General features: G+C 51.0%; 1 pseudogene; it reads left to right on the top strand.

Annotated features, from left to right (window-relative positions):
* Positions 1-503: 503 nt before the first annotated feature.
* Positions 504-6590, top strand: LOC141736703 (NACHT, LRR and PYD domains-containing protein 3-like; annotated as a pseudogene).
* Positions 6591-12071: the final 5481 nt, after the last annotated feature.

Genomic DNA, 12071 nt, shown 5'->3' with positions numbered 1-12071 from the left:
TCCCACGGGCACCCAACACCCACGGGTCCCCCCAGCTACCAGCACCGACTCCTGCCCACCTGAGACCCCAGCCTGGACCCGAGGCCCCCCTGCTCCTGAAGTTTGCTAGTGAATACACACACACACCCCCAGCACATGTGGTTGGGGGGATACAGACCATTGGAACTGATTTCCCCAAACCACTTCCCTTTTTGCACTTTTTTACTCCTTCCTTGACAGAAGAGTTTTTTCTTCCTTCTTTTTCTTTATTTTCTTTTTTGTTGGTCTGAGCTTATCCAGGGTTGGCCAGATGGCTGCATACGTCTCTCAAGAAATATTTATGTGCCAGGCAAGTGACAATTGCCCTGCTAGGTCTGTGGGTTTGGGGTATTTGCCTTAATCCTTCACCCTCTGGTGTTTTGAGACCCGCTCCACACTGATGACGCAGTTGAGGGCGTGCACAAGTGCTGCGGATCAGAGGTTGCAGTGGATGAAGGTGGCCGTCCATGTGCTGGAAGGGAGACATGGTAGCTCACCTGAGGCAGAAGGAAGAAGAAGGTGAGGAAGCAGGAGGTTACTGACAGCTTTTCTTTCTTTTTCTCTGCCTGCTCCCTGGAAAAAGCATGAAGCTCGCTCCTCCTCAAAAGGCTGAGAGCAGATTTCAAGTCCTAGGGCAAGGGGAGAAGGAGAGGAGGCCAGTGCTCTCCTTGCTGGGGGGAAAGCTGCAGGGCCCCCCTCCTGCCAATGCCACCCTTGCCCATTTTGGGGACTGCTGCCACGATTGCTCTGAGGCTCTATGTGCCCTCTTGATGAGGTGGGGTGGGTTGTGGCCCGCAGCTCAGGTAATTTGTTCTGCTCTGGGACGGAAGAATGTCCCCCTGTGGGACCTGGGGCTCCCCGGGAGGAGAGGGGGCTCCTTCCCAATGTCAAGGCAGGTTGATTTGCAGAGGACAGGGAACGTTCACAGTGCTCGTGTGGCACTACCAGTAGCAGAACTCTGCCTTATCTGCTAGGATTTTGGGCAGGCTCATGAGGGATCCGCTGCCACTGAGTGTTGTCTCTGGGACTCTGCCACACCGCTATGGTAATACTCATGTTCATTTTGCAGTTTCAGCTCCCAGTCCCGGAACATCAGCTGACAGTATGTGACATTTCAGCAGAAGCTACTATGCTACACGCGGCTATCTCAGCCAGGAGATAACGGTGCAGAGTCATCTGTGCACGTAGGGAATACAAGGGACACATCAGATCCTCCTTTTCTGTCAGAGTCTGAAGAAGAGAGGTGATTCAGTGGGTGTTCTCTAAGCAACCGACAGTATCACCCGCTTATTGCAGTGGAGGTTGGCTGGAGCTCTGCTCTCCGAGTCTGATTTGGGCCAGGGGACACACCATTAACCATGTGTCTTCCATTTGAGAAACGAAGGTGTAAGTCCTCTCCTGCTTTGGTAGAGAAGCCAGGGTGCTTTACGGAAAGAGGAGCATGCTTAGCAACTGTTTTCCAAGTAAATACTCACCAGTCTTTCCCACGAATGTGTTCTTCCTCCATTGGGTTCCTTCTGCCCTACTTGGTTAAACTTAATGGAGCCGTGTGAGGAGGAGCTGGTTCCCCCCACCTTCCCTAAATAAGAGGTAGATAGAATTGCTCAGGTGGTTACTCAGTGCAAGCCATTGTAAAGGTCTTTGGAAATCTAAAACCGTCGTGTAGAACAAGTGCTGCATACTGGGAATGTGTTGTGGGAATAATTTTGAGAGGCTAATGCGAAGTTTGCCTTTATTAGAAGGTGGTGCTCATGTTTCTCATTGGTGTAGATTACAGGCAGAAGTACAGAGACCATGCAGCAAGAGAGTTCTGCACTTCTAGAGAGGTGAACACTCGCCAGGCTGGGAACATGTCTCTAAGCAGCAGATATGCCAAGCTGATGAAGGTTGCAAAGACTCAGAACAGAACTGAACAAGAACACAAGGTCCTGTGTTCTTGACATGAGACATGAGGAGGCCAGTAGGGAAGGTGCTGACCCTACCATCACTGTGGAAACTCTTTTTCAGCCTGATAAAAGAGGGCAAATACCACAGATCTTTGTGCTAGTGGGAGCTGCAGGGATTGGAAAGACGGTGACATCAAGAAAGATCATGTTAGACTGGGCAAACAGAGCCCTTTATGCGCAGTTTGACTATGCTTTCTACATAAGCTGTAGAGATCAACCTTTCCTAGCAGGAGGACATGCTGAGTCTGGGTGACTTGATGTCAGATTGCTGTCCTGATTGACAGGCACCACTTAGAGACATCCTGGCTAATCCCCAGAAGCTTCTGTTCATCGTTGATGGCTTTGATGAAATGAGGTTTTCCTTGGAACAACCAAAATGTAATTTATGCTCAAGTGCTGAGGAAAAGAAGCCCATGGAAATTATTCTGAGCAGCGTATTGGAGAAGACTCTCCTTTCAGAGTCCTCCTTACTCATCACCACAAGACCAACAGCTCTTCAAAGCCTGGAGCAGTGTTTAAAGACAGAGTGTTTTGCAGAGATACTGGGGTTTTAGGAAGCTGAGAGGGAGGAATATTTCCACAAGTTCTTCATGGGTGAAGACAAAGCAAGGAAAGCCATTAGCTTTGTCAAAAGAAATGACATTCTTTTTACCATGTGCCTTGTACCCGTCGCGTGTTGGACCATCTGTGCTGTTCTTGAACAAGAACTTGATGAAGGGAAAGATCTTTCACAGGCTCCTACAACAATCACAGAGCTGTAGGTGTCCTACCTTTCCAGATTACTCAAGTGTGGGAAAGAAGATCTGAAGCAGGATCTGAAGAAGTTCCTGGGCAGACTTTGCTGCCTGGCTGCTGATTGAATCTGGAAGCAGGAGATGCTCTTTGAGGAAAAGGAGATTGAGGAACATGTCTTAAATCACCCAGTTCTCTCCTCCCTTTTTATGAATGAGAGTGTTCTGAGAAAAGATTGGGAGTGCGTGACTGTCTACAGCTTCATTCATCTGAGTTTTCAAGAGTTTTTTGCAGTGTTGTTCTATGCACTGGGGGATGATGGGGATGCAAGGGGACACTCAAGGACTCCTGAGAAGACAATAAAGGTAGTGCTTGAAAATGAGAGTGAATGTAAAACACGTTTGATAGTGGTGTGATTCCTGTTTGGCCTGTTCAACAAGGAACTAAAGAAGAAGCTGAAGGAAATAACTGGATGTGAAACTTCACCTCAAATTGAGGAAGATTTGCTGAGGTGGATTCAGATAAGCCAAGGAGTAGCTTCAGGTTCTGATAGAGTGATTTATGACTTGATTATATTTCACTGTTTGTTCGAGAGTCAAGACGAAACATTTGTGAGCCGTGCATTGGAGCCTTTCACGGGGATTGCTCTGAGAGACATCAGCCTGACCCTGATCAAAGGGTTTTCTCCTTCTGTGTCAAACACTGGAAGGGACTGGACTCCCTTCATCTTGAATGGTACTTCCTTACATGGGACGACCATGAAAATGAGGTTATTCCAGGACCCCCAGAGAGACCTTGTTTGTAAGTATTGTATTGTTTGACCACCACAGTGACAAAGTTCCTTGAGCCACTAAGTTGGTCTTCTCTCCCTTTTTAATAACTAAAAATGCTAGAAAAATGGTAGTTTGCTTTCCCGTCAAACTAATGCTATTATAGCGAAGGGACTCTTCTCACGTTCCTATTAACAAAACTCTTCCCCCGACCCCTTCCTCATTTTATTCCGGATTGACTAAGGCTGTTGTGGAGACCATGCTGATGGAGTTGAGACCTGCTTATGTGAGCAGCTCCATAAAGGACCTGCGGAGCTGTGTAGCCATCCACTGTCTCTACAAAGCCTCTTCTAGGTCCAGGAAAGGACCAAGCCAGAGTGATTTTTCCTCTGCAGGAAATACAGGTGCTTATCTCCACCACATTGCCCTAGTAGAGGGAGGCACTGCAAAGATATTTTTAAAAGCCTTTTCATTTGCACTTCCTGAAAATGCAAACCTGTTTTTTTTTTTCACTACCCCTTTCCCTGTAGCCCTTGGTCTGAAAGGCTGGAAGGTTTGACTTGGATTCAGAGAGGGACCTAGCAGAGAAGCAGAGCAAAAAGCTTGGACCACCCTGTTTGAGTCTGGAAGGGGTTAAGCTGCAGGCTTCTCCCTTGATGCACTTGACTCTGTTGGCGTCGTGCAGGCTGGCAGTCTGTGGTGGAGATCTGCTCACAAGAGTGCTATGCTTGATTGGGAAAAGGGCTCTGGTACCCAGCTAGGAGAGATCTGTTCACCTCTCAGCAGTATGGCAAGGCAAGTGCCCACGAGTCCTGAGTGAGCTGGAAGAGATGCTCAGCACAGCAGAAAACGAGCCCGGACTCCTGAGACGGGGCAAGAGATGTCTCATGTTGCAGAAGGCTTTTCAGGAGTTTGGTACTGGAAAAACCATAACCCCTGTAAAAGCATGTTTTTTGCCTCTATCCCCTCTCCTCTGTGGGGTGCAACCTCCTCATTGTGGTGAGGCTTTCTTGTGGCATTGGGCACTATCAAAGCACAGTCTTCTTTCACGGCACTGTAGGTGCACTTCCAAGGTCAGCAGTGGGACTGGCGAGGAGTTTGAGGAGGTGTGGTAGTATTGGGCACTACCCTGCACCTGTTTCCCCATCAGTGTCAGGAAGAGAGATCCCAGAGTTCCCTCCCCAACACCGAGGAAGTGTGGTGAAGAATGCCTCAACAGCACAAGCAAGTCAGATGCAAGCGCAGTGCGAGAAAACAGGTCTGTTTTCCTGCTCCACGTTGCAGTGATCATGTGTGGGGCTGGTGAATGGGTACCCCCAAACAGCATGCCCACCTGGATTCTGGGCCAGCTGGGGCTCTGAGTGTCCACAGACCTGGTCAGATACAGCCCCTCACGGGCTGTATCCCATAGCCAGCCTTCCTGAGGTAGCTTCTTGCCCTTATACTGGGGCTATTGCTCATGGCACCAGCTGTCAATACCAGGCTGGACTCGACCCCTGTGGTTTTTCCCTGTGAGAGGTGTGTCTGTTCCAGCAGCTCTGATAACCCCCGTCCCCTCTTTGGTGCGTCTCCATGCAGCCTGTGGCAGTGCCAGCTCACCAGCCTCGCGTGCAGGGACCTGGCTGCAGCACTGAGCACCAGCTGGAGCCTGAAGAAGCTGGACGTGCAAGACAGGCAGATGGGAGACACTGGGCTGCGGCTGCTGTGCGAGGGGCTGAAGCATCCCTCCTGCTGCCTGGAGACACTGTGGTGGGAGACCCGGAGCTCCTCAGGGTATTTCCCTGGGCAGCACTCTGTGGGGCTGGGGCTGGGCAGCTGCTTCTGCCAGCTGGGATGTGGAGATGGAAGCGGTGTCTCCCAAATGGTGCTCATCAGAGAGGTGCGCTGAGAGAGGATATAACACCTAAGAGGGACGGCAGCTCTTCCGCGATGATGGGGTGGGTGAAAGTGCTGCTGAGCTTGAGGTCCCCACTGTTGTACTGGGACATGGGACATGGCTGAAGCTAGGGTGGTCGCATGGAGCTAATGTGGGAGGAAATGGATCCCAAAACACAGGCAGGTGGGCTGGACAACTAAAATGGTCTTGCTTGCCCTCTCTTCCATGCAGGAAAAGAACAGCTGGGCAGAAGAAGGATGTCCTGGAGAGGCCAGTGGAGGTCTTTACATCAGCCTTTGCATGGCGGGATTTTGCAACCCTGCCATGAATGAGCAAGCCCAGCAGTAAGGGTTGGGTTGGCAAAGGGGGAGTTAGTGTTGTCACGTTTTCTGTTGAAGGAGTGCATCCTTACGTGTATGTCCTGAAGGCAGGCAGGGTCTGAAGGATTGTAGGAATAGGCCTGTTTTCCAGACTCTCCACAGCTCCAGCCATTTGCAGAAGGGCAGTTAACCAGCAGGGTCTTGCCCAGATCCAGAATCATAAAGTACTTTAGGTAGGAGGGTCCTCCAGAGGTCATGTAGGACTTCTTCACATTCAAAGCTGGGCTGCCATAATGAGTTGTTCAGGGTCCTGTCCACTGGGTTAGGAATGTTTCCAAGGATGAGGATCCCACAGTCCCTCCGGGGTCTTGTTCCATTGTTTGACCACACTTATGGTGGAGGGACGGGGGACAGAGAGATCTGAAGTCTAATGAGTTTCCTGTGTTGCGACTCGTGGCTGTTGCCTCTTATCCTTCCATTAGGCAGCACTGAGAAGAGCTCTTTGTTCCCTTCTGGAAAGAAATGGGTTCAGAGGAGGCCAAGGGCTGGGCTTGGAGCAGGCGGTGGCTCCAGCGCCGAGCCCTTGGCCAAGCACTGGATCCCATGAGTGTGGGCAGGGTTTCTGGCCGTGGTGTGTGGGCATAGGCCCTTTGAGAGGCACGTGGGTGGTTACATCTCTCCGGGTGGCTGTGATGGTCTTGTGGCTCCTTTTCCTGCATCTCCCTTGCAGCCTGCGACATTGCCAGCTGACCAGCGCCGGCTGCGGGGACCTGGCTGCCATGCTCAGCACCAGCCCACGTCTGCGGGAGCTGCACCTGGGTGATAATTATTTTGGAGATGCTGGGGTGCGGCTGCCGTGAGAGGGGCTGAAGCAACCCACCTGCCGGCTGGAGATCATGGGGTGAGGGACCCAGGGCCGCCTGGGGCATTTCCCGGGCATTTCCCTTGATGGGGTCTGGGATGGCACTGGAGCTGGGACGCAAGGATGGGGAGAGGCTGCCATGGAGGTGAGCCTGCAGCGCTGGCTCCCTGCTCATCCCATGCTCCCCACCTGCCTGCACGGGGAACGAGAGGAGCGTGTGAAAGTGGTGCCCTTCCAGGTGCCTGTTTCCCCAGACCTGGTGTCTGCTGAGCCCGGGGTGTTCAGTCCCACGTGAGCAGGCACCAGAGGAGGGCAGAGGACACATCCTTGTGAGAAGTCCCTCTTCTGCCATGGGCAAGTCATCCTGGGCTGGGCCACAAGGCTCCCTCCCCGTCCTTGCCTTTACTCCCATCTCTACATTGGCTGCTGTGTTGAGCGTTGGGGCTCTTGTGCAGGCCCTGTGCCATCTCTGCCACCTCTGCCTGGGTGTTTGCGCCATTTTGGGCATCTCCTGTGGCTCTAGAGTGCTCTGCCAAGCCATGGGAATGAGCGGCACAATTACTGCTTCCCTGATGGGATCTTAGTGGGTGCCCACTGAGAGGACTTTGTGAACAAAACAAAGTGCCCAGAAATTCTAAATTTGTTTTGTCTGTAGCCTTGGGGAGAGCCCAGTGACTGGGGAAGCTCAGGGTCGCGGACTAGTGGGACTGAACTGGGAAGGCTGGTGGGTGGGTGGGTATGGCTTGTCTCCTGGTGGCTGTGACAGTCCCACAGCTCCTGTGTCCCTCCCCTGCAGACTGCAGTGGTGCCAGATCACCAGCTTGGCTGCCGTGCTCAGCGCCAGCCCGAGTCTGTGGGAGACACTGGGGGACAGTTGCTGTGCGAGGGGCTGAAGCATCCCTCCTGCCGGCTGGAGAGGCTGTAGTGAGGGACTCAGGGCTCCCCAGGGATTTTCACATGCTGTTAACACTCCCTCTCCCATCAGTCCTTTTTCCCCACAGCCTTCTTGGCCCTGGGGCTGCCATCACAAATTTCAGGGCTCAAGTACAGGCCTTGTATCATGATGGGCCCAAAGTAGTGGGAAGGATGGTTGGGGATAAGAACCAGCAGGAATTATTGAGAAGATGGGTCTGATGAAAGGTTGCATCCAAATTTGCAAGAAGAGAAGAGCTGGGACATTGGATACATGGGGAGTTTGGGGAGGAATAATGAGGAGAAATAACTGGACTCCAGACAATCCAATGTGAATCAACAGAAGCCGTTTATTAAGCACAGATCATCATCTTTTATACCCTGTGTTGTAGCTGTACATGCTACTTGCTTATTTCTGATTAGCTAGTTACACCGTCCACGCGCTGTCCATGAAGTTCATTCACAGATCAGATTGGTTACAAGAATTCATATAGTAAATTGCTTAGTCATTAGCACAACATGTTTTCTACCTTCTCAGTTCTCATTTTTCCCATATACTAATTCCATCTTCTACCACCTGTTTTGCTCTTAATCTAATCTCTCATAGTGGGGAGGCTGGCTCACATGGCCATTTTCTCTCAGACACATTCCTACAGAATAACCCCATGCATCATGTTAGGGGCTGACCTGCTGGAGAGCAGCTCTGTGGAAAGAGACCTGGGACTCCCAGTGGACAACAGGATGACCATGAGCCAGCAATGGGACCTTGTGGCCAAAAAGACCAATGGCATCCTGGGGTGCATCAAGAAGAGTGTGGCCAGCAGGTGGAGGGAGGTCATCCTCCCTCTCTACTCTGCCCTGGTGAGGCCGCACCTGGAGTGCTGTGTCCAGTTCTGGGCTCCCCGGTTCAAGAAGGACAGGGAACTGCTGGAGAGGGGACAGCAAAGGGCTACCAAGATGATGAAGGGACTGGAACATCTCCGTTATGAAGAAAGGCTGAGGAACTTCTGTCTTTTCAGTCTGGAAAAAAGATGGCTGAGAGGGGATCTTATCAACACTTACAAATACTTAAAGGATGGGTGTTAGGAGGATGGGGCCAGGCTCTTTTCAGTGGTGCCCAGGGACAGGACAAGAGGTAACAGGCACAAACTTGAGCATAGGAAGTTCCATCTCAACATGAGGAGGAACTTCTTTCCTGTGAGGGTGGCAGAGCCCTGGCACAGGCTGCCCAGAGAGGTGGTGGAGTGTCCGTCTCTGAAGACATTCCAAACCCGCCTGGACGCATTCCTGTGCAGCCTGCTCTGGGTGACCCTGCTCTGGCAGGGGGTTTGGACTAGATGATCTCCAGAGGTCCCTTCCACGCCCTATCATTCTGTGATTTTGTGAACAAAACTGCTGATGTTTTGATGTTCTGATGTTGGCCTGATGTTCACTCTTGGGATGTTTTGGGTTGCTTTCCTTTCGGCTTACCTTTGGGCTTGTGCTATGGACTGGAAGCCTACAGACAGCCGGAGCGCATTAGTTGTGCTCCCAGAGTAGAACTTCTGGGGCCAGCTCATCACAGAGGCACCCAGTTCCCACCCTCTGAGGCTGCTCCACAGGGTGAAACGAAGCACAACAACTGGGCCAATCCACAGGTGTATCTCAAAAACATGCCACTGACAGGAGTGAAAAGACTCATGGAAATGCTCAAAGAGAAAGTGCCCCTGCCATTTCCTTCCACTACTACCACAGTCCTCTGTCGGCTGATCTGTGTGACTCCTGGCTACCTGGGCATGGCTACAGTTATCGATCTCCAAACACATGCCTCAGTGTTTCCAGGCAGTTCCTCTTGCTGGGCTGTGCGCTCTCAGCCATGCTTCTCTGTCACAGTCACTGCTGGTGGGGACACTCTCTTGGGATACCTTTGTCCAAGGAAGCTTTAAAACCCAACCCAGAAGAAAAGGTTCTCTGAACGAGGTGCCCACCTGCCCGTCTCTGTTCCCCATAGGCTCTGCTGTGGGCAGCACAGACCCCATCGGTGCAGTTGTACCTGCGAGCCAAGGCCTGGGCTGTCAGCCACTCCTCTACTTTTGTGTCACCTCCAAACTTGCTGAGGGTGCACTCGGTCCTGGTGTCTAATGAAGATGTTGAACAGTATTAGCCCCAGTGTTGATCGCTGGGGTATCCCACTGGTGACTGGCCTCCAGGTGGACCCAGTGCCACAAACCTTGAGTCAAGCCGTTCCGCCGGTTTAAAATGTTTTAAATCCATCTCACGTCTGCTTTCCTAGCCTTTCCTAGCCACTAGTGTGTCTAAGTGGGTGTTGCAGAAGACAGTGTCAAAATCCCTTCTGAAGTTCAGATAAATGACATCCAGTACTCTCTCCTCATCCACCAAGCCACTCATTTTAGCAAAGACAGCTGTCAGGTTGGTCAGACGTGGTTTGCCCTTTGCAAATCCATGCAGTCCTTCCAGTCACCTTCCCGTCCTTCCTGTGATCAGAATTGGTTCCCGGGATTATTTGCTCCATCACCTTTCCTGGGATGGAGGTGACTGACCAGCCTAGAGTATTGTCCCAAAGTGGGGTCATTTACCTGGTGTGCGACGCCAATATATGCACAGAGTAGAGGTATGAGCTATTTATTTAATGTCTGCAGAGATGAGTGCTGGGTGGTGATCCACAAAGCTAGCACACTGGCCTACAAACTCCTCCGAATATTTATATGGTCCAAAACACAGAAATACATGCCCTTAATTATAATAATTGGTTAGTACCTTATCATAACCATTTCTATTGGTTAGTACAGTCTCTCGCTTTCATTTGGAGTAACAAGGTCCTTTCATTGCTATGTGCATGCTCCAGCACCTTGGGGTCCAATCCAGTCTCCACTTGAGTTGGTGGTCGCGATCTCCCACTGCCACATTTACCTCTCCCCCCAGTTACTGCAAATTTTTGTTGACTTTATGCCTTATCCAGCAGCTGTCTGCTTTTCAGACGGTTTCGGCATCCCCTGTGATGGGATGTTCCTTATTATCAGCCTTCTGTTCTTCTTCAAAGGTATATACATTAGGAAGGCATTTATTGTTGATACCAAGCGTCTGGTTTCACAGGGCCTTTTTACAGCTCTTTATTCTTACTTACTTAATGAGAGATTCTACCTTCTAAAATATATTTTACCTTTTTAAAAGTACATTCTACCTTCTTAAAGTACATCAGTGGTTCCCTGGATCCTCTTTCTTGTCTCTCTTGAAGACAGGGGCAATATTTGCATTCTCCAGACCTCAGGAACCTGCCCTGACCATCATGACCTTCCAGACATTATCAAGAGTCACCTCGCAGTGACACCAGTCAGCTCCCATGGCCCTCGTGGCTGCATCCCACCAGGTCCACGGACTTACCTGTGTCCCATTTGTTTAAACACCAAGGATAAGCCTGCCTTACCGTGGACTCTCCCATTGCTCTCAGGGACCTGGAATTGCTGAAGGCCAGTCTTACCAGTGAAGACTGAGGTGAAGAAGGCATTCAGTACTTTGGCCTTCTGCATGTCCTTTGTGACCAGGCCCCTGCTCCCGTTCAGCAGCAGGCCCACATCTTCTGTATTATTCATTCTGCTGGGGATGTACCTAGAGAAGCCTTTCTTGTCGCCCTTCACATCCCTCACCACATTCAACTCCAGTTGGGCTTTGGCTTTCCTAACCTGATCCCTGCCCTCGGACAGCATCTCTGTATTCTTCCCAAGACACCTTCCTGTGCTTCTACCTCCTGTATGCTTCCTTTTCGTGTTTGATGGATGGTCTGGTTGTTGAGCCTGGAGGAGGTGATCCTTGATTGTCAACTAGCTCTCCTTGACCCTTCTTCCCTGGAGGACAGTCTCTCATCAGATTCTTCCATGCAGGTCTTTGAAGAGGCCAGGGTCGGCTCCCCTGAAGTCCAGGGCTGTGATCTGCTGCTCTCTCATGTAAAGGGCAAGTCCCCCACCCTTCTTTCCCAGCATGTCTGTGGAGGAATGGCTGAGTTCGAAGGGACATGATCTGATTGCGATGAACAATCCAGCCTTTCACATGAGCCTTGAGGAGAAGCCTGTTTAACTACAAGCAGGAATGTGACCATGAACTATCCTTGAAATTCCTCAAGGAGCAGAAGTAACAAGTCGGTAAACAAGATAAGAGGAACCACATCTGTGAATAGAGAAAGAAAGTTGTGCTTCATAGCCAGGGGTGGACACAGGACGTGTACCAATGGAATAATTGCCTTAGTCACCTAAACATAAGTTGTAACCAATCATATATCTGTTGCTATCGCTTGTTCTTATTGTCTGTCTATATATTCTCTGTGAAACTTAAATAAAGGGAGAACAATCATACTCATATTGAGACTCCATCGTTACTCCGGGTCCGTCTCCCACTCCGACATCCTCCGACATCTGGTAGCAGAGGATGGTTCAGCGCGACTGAGTTCTCCGAGACTGCGGTAAGCAGCTAGAGGAGGGGAGTGGGAAACTTCGGCTGGGAGACGTGCTGCTTGGGCGCATCAGCGGGAGCAGACAACGGCGTGAGGTCGCTCCTCACCTCCCAGGCGCAGCTATGGAAACAGAAGCTGCGGCCACGCTACTCGCTGGGATCCTCTCTAAGAGAGGGATTGAAACACCAGCG

Source organism: Larus michahellis, assembly GCF_964199755.1.
Source record: "Larus michahellis chromosome W unlocalized genomic scaffold, bLarMic1.1 SUPER_W_unloc_1, whole genome shotgun sequence".
In the NCBI taxonomy this organism is placed as follows: Eukaryota; Metazoa; Chordata; class Aves; order Charadriiformes; family Laridae; genus Larus; species Larus michahellis.
This window is presented reverse-complemented; position numbering and strand designations above follow the sequence as displayed.